Consider the following 13,803-nt stretch of genomic DNA (forward strand, 5'->3'; position numbering starts at 1 on the left):
AAGAATATTATCTAAAAATTCATAAAAAAGATAAAGTAAAAATAGAAGTTAGACAGACAAAAGAAGTGGCAGAGTTTTTCACTCTTGTTACCAGGGGTTTCAATTTGAGGGAGAGGGATGAACTCGCCTCCGAAATTTGAAAAATATCGTTTTTGGTATATTTGACTGAAAAATACATTTGTATTTTTAGTATTGTCATTGAAAAATTGAATAAAACAACAAAATCACCCTTCTCCCTATATTTTGAAAATACAATTTGCCCCCACCCACTCTCGTGAATTGAAGTCACTGTGTGTTCCATTTCTCTTTTGACTTTGGCTCTTTGCCTCTCAGTACTTTGAGATAGTACTGCCTTTAACCAGTAGCAAGCAAGCACAAATTTATTCTGGTCGTGGGAAACAAGAATCTTCAATTTGACTACTATTGTAGGTCAATCAAGGTACTGAGAAGCTACTATAATAACAAAAGTCTGAGTTCTATTCCCTCGTCAGCTTTCAGCTTTGACGTATATTAATCTTATTAAGCACAAGATACACAGATATGTATAATTCGTATCCCTGTAATTAGGCATACAAATTTTTGTTCTCTCCTAGAAACTCCGTGGGTAAATATTTTTGATACTAATAGTGATTGAACAGCGCAGGGATATGCGCGGGGGGCTGGCGGCCCACTCCACCCCAAAATCGTATTTTTTTTTATTTTGGGCACTTCTTAATTACATTATCAAAAAAATAGTTTTTATTATTGAGCCCACCCCTCCCTAATTTTTTCATTATTGTACCTCCCCCAGGTAAAAAATCTTGTGTATGTGCCTGAAGCAATGCCTAGTGAGCTGATTTGTTGAAGCGACGTTTTGAATGAAATATTATCTTTTATTTAAGGCGAACCTCCTCCGTTTTGATCTAAGGCTATTTTCCAATCTTAAACAATGCTCAATATATTTCTCAGGATTGGATATTTTTTAGTGATAAATTCCATGATTTTACTCCTAAGCACGGCCAAAATATGTATGAAGATTTTTTTTTGAAAAATACCAGTGGTAATTAAATAAAAAAATAAACTGTCACCCTCACTCTATTTTCTGAAAAGCCCTATTTCAAGATCATGGAAACAAATGAAAATATGGTGGCATATAGTTTGAAACAGTTTAGTTATCACTATCTTTTAGTAGTTATCTTCAAACATATAGTTTGAAACAGTTTAGGATTTTATTTATGTCATATGATTTCTACAAAAACTTAGTTTTTTTTTCAAAAATGACCTCTTTTGACACTACAAACTTTATTTTTGCCCCATTACAGCCCTATAAAGTCAATAATGCTCAGGAAGGGTTAAATAGTTGTAATACATATTCGTAAAGAAAAAAAAAACATATTGCCTTTTTTATTACATAAAAGAATGTTCTGTGGTGCCTCTATTTTTCATTTGAATCCGTCCATATCTTGTTTTACAAACCCTTACCTTGGGACCAAAAATTAGTCCATGTCAATAATACATTTGGATTCTGCGTTGAATCTTATTGACAGAATTATGTGTTTTAACTACGCCTTGATTCATTACGGTTTAGATAACTTTCTGGCAAGGTGTATCGTGAAAGGCTCGTAGATTGTTGTGCATTTTCAGTTTCTGTTTTTATTATTGGTCCCGAAGCGGGGGGGGGGTAGTAATGTCCCAGTAGTGGCCACTTAAAAAGCTACTTACACTTTAAATGTTTGTTCAAATGAGCCCTCTCCCGATCTACTAGGACCCTTGATTTAAGAGAATTGCCCCAGAGAAAAACTTAGACCATTTAAACGTAAATTAACCACACTTCCCACAGGAAAATCTTGTCAGACAACTTGATACCAGCTGAAAATTTTCACTTGACAATTCCACCGCAACATTCCCTCCAAATGTAAAATTACGCATCCAAAGAGGAAAAACGACAAATGAAAAGAATTCAGGGTAATTCTTCCCAAAAATTTTCTCCCAACTGAAAATACCCCAGACAATCCCTCCCTCCTTGAGAAAACTCCTTCGTGAAAAATGTCCGCATGGATCTTAATAACAAATGCTAACTGTAAGCAATGGACAGACTATGAAACTTCAAATGGCACTTAAACTTCTACAATGGGCTCCCTAATTGTTTGGTACTTTGAGAGGGAGGGTGATGCCCCACATAATCCCACCCCCCGCAGGAAACTTCCCTGTGAAGAGTGTCTGCATAGTTCTTAATAAAGAATGTTATCTGTAAGCAATGGTCAGATTATGAAACTTCAAATGGCATTTAAACTTCTACAATGGGTTCCCTAATTGTTTGGCACTTAGGGAGGGAGGGTGATGCCCCAGATAATCCAACCCCCGCAGGAAACTCCCCCGTGAAAAGTGTCTGCATAGTTCGTAATGACAAATGCTATCTGTAAGCAATGGAGAGATTATGAAACTTCAGATGGCACTTAAACTTCTACAATGGGTTCCCTAACTGTTTGGTACTTAGGGACGGAAGGTGATGCCCCAGATAATCCCACCCCCCGCAGGAAACTCCCCCGTGAAAAGTGTCTGCATAGTTCTTAATAACAAATGCTATCTGTAAGCAATGGACAATTATAAAGCTTAAAATGGCACTTAAACTTCTACAGTGGGGTTCCCTATTTGTTTTGTACTTAGAGTGAAATGGAAATGCCTCAAAAGGTGCATTTTAGTGCCAAAACATACCAGCCCTCATTAAGCCGTCAGATAAATACAGGATTAGTTCAAAGGGAAAGACGAGGGGAGGGCGGAGGAAGAAATTGATATATAATCCCCAGGAACGTAACCAGTTTATTTTTTAGGAGGGGGTATCTATTTGGAAGAGGAGTCCAATAAAAACTTTAAGATTACATCAAAATGTGAAACTGATATTTAATCGCTCATAATTTGTGGGAATGTTTCTGGTCTAGGCCTTTTAATATCTTTATCCACAGCTTTATTCTTTTAGGATCTATTTGCTATTATAGGTTGACTGGAATCTTCTAATTAGCATAAATATTGGAACACTGAATCAAATTCAATTAGAATTGTACATATATTTCTTCTATCTATGTTTTTATAGTAGCGTGTTTCAACACAGCAATAAATCAGAGGATGAGAAAAGTAAAAATAGTCAGAAATATGTTTATTGCATTATATCAGTATGTAAAGTTAAAAATCGGGAGCAATCAAATAGTTCGTGGTAACGAACAGTAAGGAAAGACCCGGCTCAATAGTAACCGAAACTCTGAAAAATGGAATTTTGATACCAATAGTTACATTAAAAGAATCATGTTTTTATGCTGATTTTAAATATATAAGTTTCATCAAGTTTAGTCTTACCCATCAAGAATTACGAGCATGAGAAAATTTGCCTTATTTTAGAAAATAGAGGGAAACATCCCCTGAAAAACAAAGAATCTCAACGAAAATCACGCCTTAAGATTCAGCATATCAGAGAACCCTGCTGTAGAAGTTTCAAGCTCCTATCTGCAAAAATGTAGAATTTTGTATTTTTACCAGAAGACAGATCACGGATGCGTGTTTATTTGTTGTTGTTTTTTTTTTTTTTTTTTTTTTTTCAGATGTGATCGTATCGACCCAGTGATCCTTGAATGGCATGAGAGGGCTCATTCTAATGGACATTAAACTGCAGAAAATTGTTCAGTTTATTCTAACTGAAGAAAATTCAAATGAATGTGCATTGCCAGTTTAATATATATAATCTGATATTTATTCCTTAAAATCTTAACCTTTTTTTTTTTAAAGTTATAAAAGTGAAAACATTTAAAAGAGTTTTTTCAGTAAAGTGAAAGTTATATTCTGGCTTTTAGAAAGCTTAGGGTTTTGAACCCTACTCATGTTAATTTTTGCTCGTTTTTGAGTTTGGTTATTTAGTGTAATTTCTCTTCGTTTTGGGTTTCATCTATTTATTGATGCTGATTTATGGTAGTTGTATACTTGGTAGATTAGTTGATTCTATTTTTGTTCATCTTTGGTTTAATGGAGTTCTTGAATTTTTTTCGAAAAAATAATTTTGTGGGAAATTTTTTTTTAATTAATTTCTGATTTGTTAAATATTGACATTGTCTTTTTCAGGGAAAAAGGAAATAATAATTTGAATCTTTCCGTTCAACTGCCTTAAACAAAATGGCTATATCAAAATATTGATCGGAAGTGTTTGGAGAAATGATGGGTGTTGGGGGAGGGGGGTTGATTCTCCCTCTGATTACTTTTGACTATTAAAAAGAGCACTAGCCCTTACAATTTCCAATCGTACGAGTCGTTTTTGAAGTTTCTATGACAACTCCTTCGGTACGAAGTGCCCTGGTCTAAAAAAAAAAAAAATTAAAAAGTAAATAAATAATACAATGTTCCAACATCGTTCTTTACTTAGGCAGCGCTGTTGCACTGCCTATGATTTCTATTCGTTTTCAAATAATGCCAAGAAATCTGGCTCCCCATCCATGAAAAATTCCTTCTCGAAAGTAAAACAGTTCAAAATAGGTATGAAACCTTTTAATTGACAGTGAACAGATATAAAAATTTTAACTGGACAGTTTTACTGCTGATGATGAACACATGTGTTCGAAATATCCAGTTAAAAAATCTTATATCTGTTCACTGTCAATTAAAAGGTTTCATCCCTATTTTGAACTGTTTTACTTTCGTTATGGAAACGTAGTGTGGTCTTCGAAGTTATCTAAATTCCTTCTCTCCATACACAATCTCTCTATGGAAAGTTATTACGTAAAATGACCGCCCGCCAGGAATGTTCCTCTCAGACAAGCCCATTCTAGCTGAAAATCCCCCCTGCGAAACATTTCTTGTGGACGGTTCCAGGTGAAATTTTATTATTACACTTTTATTTGAAAAATTGTTTTTGAAATCATGCCGGAAATCCTCTCCTCCACGGAAAGGTGTTCCTGCAAATACCCCACCCCCTAGTAGAAAGTTGTTCCCGCAGAAAAATCCCTCCGGAGACTTTATTCCGTTGAAAACTTCTCTCCTACGTAAAGATGCTCTAGAAAACCCCAACCCGGTAAGAAGTTTCACTTTTACAATTCCCCTTAACATTTTCACATTTAAAATTGAGTCGACAAGGACAAAGCAACACTAATAAAAAGATAATTATACAGGAATTTCGGCAAATTCCTCCACCGTAGAATTTCCCTGTGGAAAGTTCACCCCTCGGAAATTTCTCTCCCATGAAAAATTCTTCTCGTGGAAAATCCTTCCAGTAGAAAATTCACCAACCGCCTACCCGAAAAAATGATGCATACTTCGTATTAAAAAATGCTATACATAAACGATGGGAAATTTTTGAACTTAAAAACTTTTGCCCTGAGGCTGTGAGTGATCATCTTATCTCCAAAGGCATAGTTGTTGGGCCTTTCAACTATGCTGAACAAAATGACTATCTCAAAATTTGATTGGACGACTTCGAGAAAAAAAAGGACTGAGAGGGGAGTCAGTTACCCTTCAATCTTTTTGTTAACTTAAAAAGGAACTAGAACTTTTAATTTCCGTTCAAATGAGCCCTTTCCCAATAGTCTAGGACTATTGGTTCGATCCAATCATCCCTGGAAAGAAAAAAAAACAAATAAACACACACACCTCCCCCCATGATCTATCTTTTGGCAAAAAATGCAAAATTCTCACATTTTTGCAGATGGGAATTTGAAACTTTTGAAACTTCTGCAACAGAGTTCTTGGAAGTGCTGAATCTAATTATGTAAATTTTATTAAGATCTCTTGACTTTTAGGGGGTTTTCCCTTTCCCCTCTTTCTTGAAAATCGGGCGACTCAGGCACGTAGCTTTTGATGGGTAGTACTAAACTTAATGAATCTTGTATATTTGAAATCAGCATAACAAGCCAATTCTTTTGATATGTCCATTGATATCAAAATTCTTTTTTTATATAAACATGGATTGAAAAATAGAGACTTTTCTAAGAGTTTTAGTATGGGTATCCATAGTGCCAATCAGCGAGTAAACCCTCATGAAGATCCAAGGTACCCCTTTTGGATCTTTTCGTTAAATATGTATTTAACCTGGGGCTATGTGTTTGCCCCGCCCCAGAAGAAAATACCCCTGACGGCTGATTGGTCTCTAATCATTTTCAAATTATAGAAAAAAGGACCAGAAGTCTCAATTTCTGGTCGAATAAGCCTCCTCTGAAGTTTCTACGACCATGAGGTGTAGGTGGGGAAAAGGAAGGGGCAATCACAATCATATGCAGAATGAATTCTGCTCATTTTAGGGTTAAGTATTACTCTTTACTTTCATAACAATAGCATAAACCAAAAATATTCCCGGAATCAAGAGGGATTAAATGTCAATTTCACATTTTTGTTGTGTTTTTTATTTTTTTTTTACCAATCCTGCTTCCCCCGCCTTGTTAAATAACCCCCAATTACAAGTCCTGGATACATTAAATGGTTTTGGCATTTAAAGCAGGTGAGGGTGGAGGTAGAAATTGAAATAATCCCCAGGGCAATATCCAGGACTTTTTATGGGGTATTTTTTGGGCGGGCGAGTTGGGGTTCAAAAAACTTTAAAAAACACACCAAATGTAAAATCGATATTTAATCTCTCTTCATTTCTGGGAATATTTATAGTCTGCACTGTTATTATCAAAGCAAAGGGTGACATTAAACCCTAAAACGAGTAGGCCTTATTCCATTTATGGCGAGGGCTGCCCCTTTTCCCGACACCCACCTCGTGGTCGCAGAAACTTCGGAGGATGCTTACTGCGTCAAAAATTGAGAGTTAGTCCTTTTTGTAAGTCGAAAGCGATTGGAAACCAACCAGCCACAGGAGTAGGGGTAATAGCTGGCTCCCATGCAACCTATTGAATTATATTAACAGATAAAGAGCTATTCTTAGTGTTGTAATGCCTGATGAATCAAATTGCCCCCTTCCATACTCAAATATAAGCAAAAAAGCAGAATCAGAGTTAGAATTTGATCAAAGCGGGCAGCCACCCCCACCCTAGCTGCAGTGCCTGGGGCAGTTGCCCTGGTTATATCCATCCCCTTTGAACGGCTCTGAATAGATACAAGAGGAACATATAAACCTTTGTATATACAAGGTTTGAGAAAAATGTGGATTTATTCATTAATTTTCAATCATTGGCTAATTGAAGCTTGCATTGCAAAAAAAATATTAAACAGATTTCTACAGCCCCCCCCCCCCCGTTCCTGAATCTAGACAGTGACCTGAATTATATCCAACGCGTAGGTCTAGCTAAATATCTTAAACAGACTTTTAGGAAGGAGAATCAGCTGTAATATATATATATATATATATATATATATATATATATATATATATATATATATATATATATATATATATATATATATATATATATATATATATACATATATATATACTGTTTTTACTGATGAAGCTGTTTTTTCTCCGGGGTGTTTCCAGGGTCGGATTCCGGGGGGATTAGAGGGTTTGAGCCCACCCTCTCCCTCACCGAAATGTTTGTCTGACTCATAAAAACGTAACAAAAATGGACATCAGAAAATTGGTGTTTTCTTAAAGATTTTTCTTTTTAAATTCCCCACCCATCCCGAAAAAAATCATTCTGTAACCTCTCCCCTCCGAAAAAATACAGGATACGACCCTGGTTGTTTCCATCCGCTGTTCCGATTGCTAAAAATTCTTCCGAATCAGCTAAGTTCATTTAAAAGATCTCCAAGTGCCTTTAGGCTTATGCCGAAATTGCTATTTAAAAATCTTACTGTATTAGCAAACTTAAATTAAAAGCTTCCGAGCGCTGAACCGGAATTTGACAATTTGAGTATTGATGATGAGGATTTTTCAGATGACTTTTAGAATTTGCGCGGGAAAAGTTAAGAGATTCCCCAAACTTCTCGTTCAATAGCGAAGTAGCGTAGCCAGACGAGGGTTTTGGAAGGCTCTATTTTTTCATGAAGCAACTATAAAGCAACTGTAAAAAAATACTTACTTTTGAATCACAGTTCGAATGATAAGAAAAATAACTTTCTTAGTTTGATCCTCCCCCCAGCTCATAGACCCCTTTTATCCCTCCCCAGCCTGGTAAAATCTCAATATCCTTTGGACTGTTTTTTTTTATGTCACTTGGTATTAACCAAGTGACATATAGCAATCGCAAATTCTGTCGGTCTGTCGGTCGGTCTCTCTGTCGGTCCCGGTTTTGCTACTTTAGGCACTTCCAGGTAAGCTAGGACGATAAAGTTTGGCAGGCGTATCAGGGACCGGACCAGATTAAATTAGAAATAGTCGTTTTCCCAATTTGACCATCTGGGGGGAGTCGGGGGGGGGGGGGTTGGGTTAATTCGGAAAAATAGAAAAAATGTAGTATTTTTCACTTACGAACGGTTGATCAGATCTGAATGAAATTTGATGTTTGGAAGGATATCGTGTCTCAGAGCTATTATTTTAAATCCCGACCGGATCTGGTGACATTGGGGGGGGGGGGTCGGGAGGGGGAAGCCTAAAATCTTGGAAAACACTTAGAGTGAAGGGATCGGGATGAAACTTGGTGGGAAAAATAAGCACAAGTCCTAGATACTTGATTGACCTAAGCGGAACGGATCCGCTCTCTTTGGGATGGTTGGGGGGGGGGGGGTAATTCTGAAAAAATAGAAAAAAAATGAGGTATTTTTAACTTACGAACGGTTGATCAGATCTTAATGAAATTTGATGTTTGGAAGGATATCGTGTCTCAGAACTATTATTTTAAATCCAAACCGGATCTGGTGACATTGGGGGGGGGGAGTTGGAAGGGGAAACCTAAAATCTTGGAAAACACTTAGAGTGAAGGGATCGGGATGAAACTTGGTGGGAAAAATAAGCACAAGTCCTAGATACTTGATTGACCTAAGCGGAACGGATCCGCTCTCTTCGGGGTAGTTGGGGGGGGATAATTCTGAAAATTTGAAAAAATGAGGTATTTTTAACTTACGAACGGGTGATTGGATCTCAATGAAATTTGATATTTAGAAGGATATCGTGTCTCAATGCTCTTATTTAAAATCCCGACCGGATCTGGTGACGTCGGGGGGAGTTTGGGGGGACCTAATATCATGGAAAACGCTTAGATTGGAGGGATCGGGATGAAACTTGGTGGGGAAAATAAGCAGAAGTATTAGATACGTGATTGAAACAATTGGAAAGGATCCGCTCTATTGGGGGGGAGGGTTAATTCTGAAAAACTAGAAAAAAATAACGTATTTTTAACTTACAAAGAGGGATCGGATCTTCACGAAACTTCTTATTTAGAAGGACCTCGTGACTAATATCTATGATTTTAAATCTCAACTGGATCCAGTGTCATTGGGGGGGGGGGCAGTTTGGGGGGCTGGAAATCTTAGAAAATACTTAAAGAGGAGAGATCAGGATTGACATAACCGGACCGGATTTGCTCTCTTTGGTGGAGCTGGGGGGGGGGGAGGGTAATTCGGAAAAATGAGGTATTTGTAACTTACGAACGGGTCACCAGATCTTAATGAAATTTGATATTTAGAAGGATCTTGTGCTTTAAAGCTCTAATTTTAAATTCCGACCAGATCCTGTGACATTGGGGGGAGTTGGAGGGGAAACCGGAATTCTTGGAAAATGTGAAAATTGGGGTATTTTTATCTTACGAATAGGAAATCGGATCTTAATGAAACTTGATATATATAGAAGGATCTTATGTCTCAGATGCTCCATTTTCGACTCGAATTGGATCCGGGGACATAGGGGGCTGGAGGAGGGAAACAGAAATCTTGGAAAATGCTTAGAGTGGAGAGATCGGGATGAAACTTGATGGGAAGAATAAACACAAGTTCTAGATATGTGATTGACATAATTGGAACGGATCCGTTCTATTTGGAGGAGCTGGGGGGAGGTGTTAATTTGGAAAAATTAGAAAAATTGAGGTATTTTTAACTTGAGAATGGGTGACCGGATCTTAATGAAATTTGATATTTAGAAGGAATTCATGTCTCAGAGCTCTTATTTCAAATCCCAACCAGATCTGTTGACATTGGGGGGAGTTGGAGGGGGAAATCTTGGAAAACGCTTGGAGTGGAGGAATTGGGATAAAGCTTGGTGGATAGAATAAGCAAATGTTCTTGATACGTGAATGACGTAACCGTACTGGATTCGCTCTCTTTGGGGGAGTTGGGCGGAGGGGTTCAGTGATTTGGTGAGTTTGGTGCTTCTTGAGGTGCTAGGACGATGAAAATTGTCCAGGGGGGAGCTGCACAAATTGACTTGATAAAGTCGTTTTCCCAAATTCGACCATCTGGAGGGGGCTAAAGGGAGAGGAAAGATTAGAAAAATGAGGTATTTATAACTTACGAGTGGGTGATCGGATCTTAATGAATTTTGATATTTAGAAGGACATCGTGACTCAGAGCTCTTATTTTAAATCCTGACCGGCATTAAGCCTCTGATTTTCCTTTTAAATCAATATATTGATTCTTAGAATTTTGTTAGAGCTCATACCATATGAGCTATTGCCTCTTAGCTCTTCTTGCCTCGTCACAAGTGCCATATGAGCTCTTAACTCTTGTTATAGTCTTTTACAGTGTATAAAGAATTTGTAGCAATCGGAATACGGATGGAAACAACCGGGGTCGTATCCAGGATTTTTTTCGGAGGGGGGAGGTTACAGAAGGATTTTTTCGGGATGGGTGGAAAATTAAAAAAGAAAATCTTTAAAAAACACACCATTTTCTTATGTTCATTTTTGTTACGTTTTTATGAGCCACACAAACATGTTGATGAGGGAGGGGGTGGGTCCGGGAAAGGAAACACCCCAGAGAAAAAACAGCTTGATAAGTAAAAACGGTATATATGGTGAGTAAAAAGTAAGTATGGTGAGTGATCAGTAAAAAAGGTATATATTAACGGTGAGTTTTATATTTCTATCAGGACGTCTAATTTAGAGATTTGATGTTCTAAAGTAAATAATAGCTGACGAATAACAATTAAAGGTGATGAACATTAAGAGAGCTACCCTTGTCAATAGAAACCGAAACTATAAACAACTGAATTTCATCAACAATATATACAACCATTGTATCTGCTTTTTTTCTGATTTACCCACTTACTTTTTCCGCCTAATATTAACTTTGCATATCGAAAGTTACTAGCAAAAGAAAATGTGGATAATTGAGTAAAAAGAGAAAAAAAGACCCCAAAAGAGATGGAAGTTTCAACAAAAGATTCAACATATCTTAGTTCAATGATTTCTGTCCTTCTGTGCTATAAAGCTGTAATTCTGAACTGAGTAGGACAAAAACACTATTCAGTGGTGATCTGGAGACAGCCAATTGGCTTAGAACTACCGAAAAACTAGTTTTAGGGCTTCAAAATAAGGTCATTCCTGAGCTTGAATTTAGCTCTTATTCGCGCCGACACAAGACTCAGCTCGGTTTTCCACTCAGTCGGTCAATGAACATACCGGTATATCTCCCAGTTTGGCTTGATATACCTTAGTATCAAACCAGTTCGCAGCTTTAATTTTTTTTTTGGCACCTAACCAAGACTTGCCGTATTTTCTAACCAAGTTTTCACGGGCAACTCTTTGGCTTTCCATACCTAACGATTCGAAAATCGGTTAATAATTCTGGTCTAAACAAGATGTAACATGCTTACCTCTCCGCTAAAAATTTGATGATAGAGGGGGGGCTCATTGGTCTTTTATATGATTCCTGTTATAAATTTCTGAATTACTTATATAAGTCTAGTTTGACAAAAAAAAAAAAAAAAAAAAAAAAAAACAGTATGCCCATCTTTTCTGCTAAAATGGGTCTGTGAAAATTCCTTTTTGAGCTCTTGTTCGTACGTTTAATTGGCACTTTCTGATTCACCATCAAATTGCTATTTATGCTTTTTCCTCCAACATAACTTAATTTCCATATCTATTTCCAGTTTTTTGGCAAGTTTTTCTGAGTTTTTTTGACAAGCCGAAGTCCCTCCCAGATAGTATTTTCTCATTTTTTCTTGAAGTATGCTTTTAAAACACCTATTTTAACATTGCACAGGTGAAGATGGAACTTGTGACAATGGTGACACTGGTTCACCCCAAAAACTAAGATATGACAACACATGAGATTTTGTTGCCTTGAGCAACAAACTCGCATTAAGCCTTGTATCTTCCTTTCAGAAGGATCTGTGAATTGTTCCAAGATGTCCAGAATTGCAGAGGAGAAGTTATTAGTTCACCATCTGCATATCTGACGCTGGTCCATCCCATGTTGCCCATCTGCTTCACCCCCTTGAGTAGTTGGAGCAGTAAATACGTTTCATTGTTAGATAGACGACGAAAATAACAGAAACACTGGCTCATGGCAGCAAACATTTATGTAAGGATGAACATTGTTTTGGATTCATGGCTTTTACACATTCTTGAGCTTCGTATGGACATCAGCTATTGCTGTGACATTGGCATATACTTGACCTATGCAGTTTGTGTTTAGTCCACCTGTCTGAATTTACTCCAATACTTTCTTAGTTAGCTCTTCAGTAGATTCCCCCTTAATTTTGATAAAGAGACAAAAGAACACGACCGCGCCAGGCTTAGTTGCACCTTGATTTTTTTTTTTTTTTTTTTAGTTAGCAACTGAAATTAGTAAGTGTTAGAAGCGGCCTACGTGGACATTTTTTAGGCTTATTTATAGAGGCTCATGGCTGCATGTTTTTTGCTACCCCCCCCCCCCTATCCCTGTGCTACTTGGTGGCACTTAATCGTATTATTAAAAGTAACGTGGTTCTGCAATCTTTGAAAGGGTTTTTCTTTTTTAACTCTGCTGTATTGTCAGTGGCTCGCAATAAATGACTCAAAGAAAGTAATTTTTTTCAAGTTCTTTACGTCCTTGATGTGCCACCCCTAGGAAAGGGCTGCCCACAACCAAGCCCTCTGGGCAGCTTCTCCCTTCTAGAGTTCCCCCTCTAGTTATACCATTATTTCGAGCTTCTGAACTTTTCCTGAAATCAACTGAGGTTGATTTCAGGAGAGCTAGGCATTCATACCTGCTAAATTTCAAGGAACGATACAGTGGAATAAAAACCAAATTTGTTTCGCTACCCTGGCTTCCTTAATACATTTTTTGGCTATTACTCCCTTTTTTGGGGCTCCCGTGCAACTGAACCATCATTTAGCTGAACACTACTGAGAATCAACTCCAGTTAAAACGAACCCCCCGCACAACCCAACCCCCGTTTAATTCAACCCTCAATTAACTCGGTCCCTTTTAACTCAACCCTCATTGAACTCAACCCCGTTTAACTGAACCCTCGTAAAAATCAAGCCTGTTAAAAAAAAGAAAAGTTTAAGACAATCCCGGTTGAAATCAAAGCCTTTTCAACTCAAGTCTATTATATTAAACCCCCATGCAACTCAGCCATTATTCAGCTCAACCCCTTCACAACTCAACCATTATTCAATACAATCCCCGTTTTACTCATTTCCCCATTCTACTCAACCCACATGTAAATCAACCCTAATTTGCCTCGATGCTCATGCAACTCAACCGATGTTTCACCCAACCCTATTTTATTTTACCCCCATTCAAATCAAGCATGCTCTCCTCAACCCTCCTTAAATCACCAATGTACCTAGAAAATGTAATTAAGCCCGTTTTGACGGAACTCGGAAGTGATAAAAATGGGCTCGAAAAATCTTCATTGGTTAATTCTTGTGTAAGTGTGTTTTTGTGCTGTTTTAACGTAAGACCACCCCCCCCCCTTCTAAGAACAACAATGTATCCCTCTGTCTTATGTATTTGGAATTAACATTACTTTTCGTGTCCTTGGCCCGA

The sequence above is a fragment of the Artemia franciscana genome, chromosome 20 (genome assembly GCF_032884065.1).
Source record: "Artemia franciscana chromosome 20, ASM3288406v1, whole genome shotgun sequence".
NCBI classification, from domain to species: Eukaryota; Metazoa; Arthropoda; class Branchiopoda; order Anostraca; family Artemiidae; genus Artemia; species Artemia franciscana.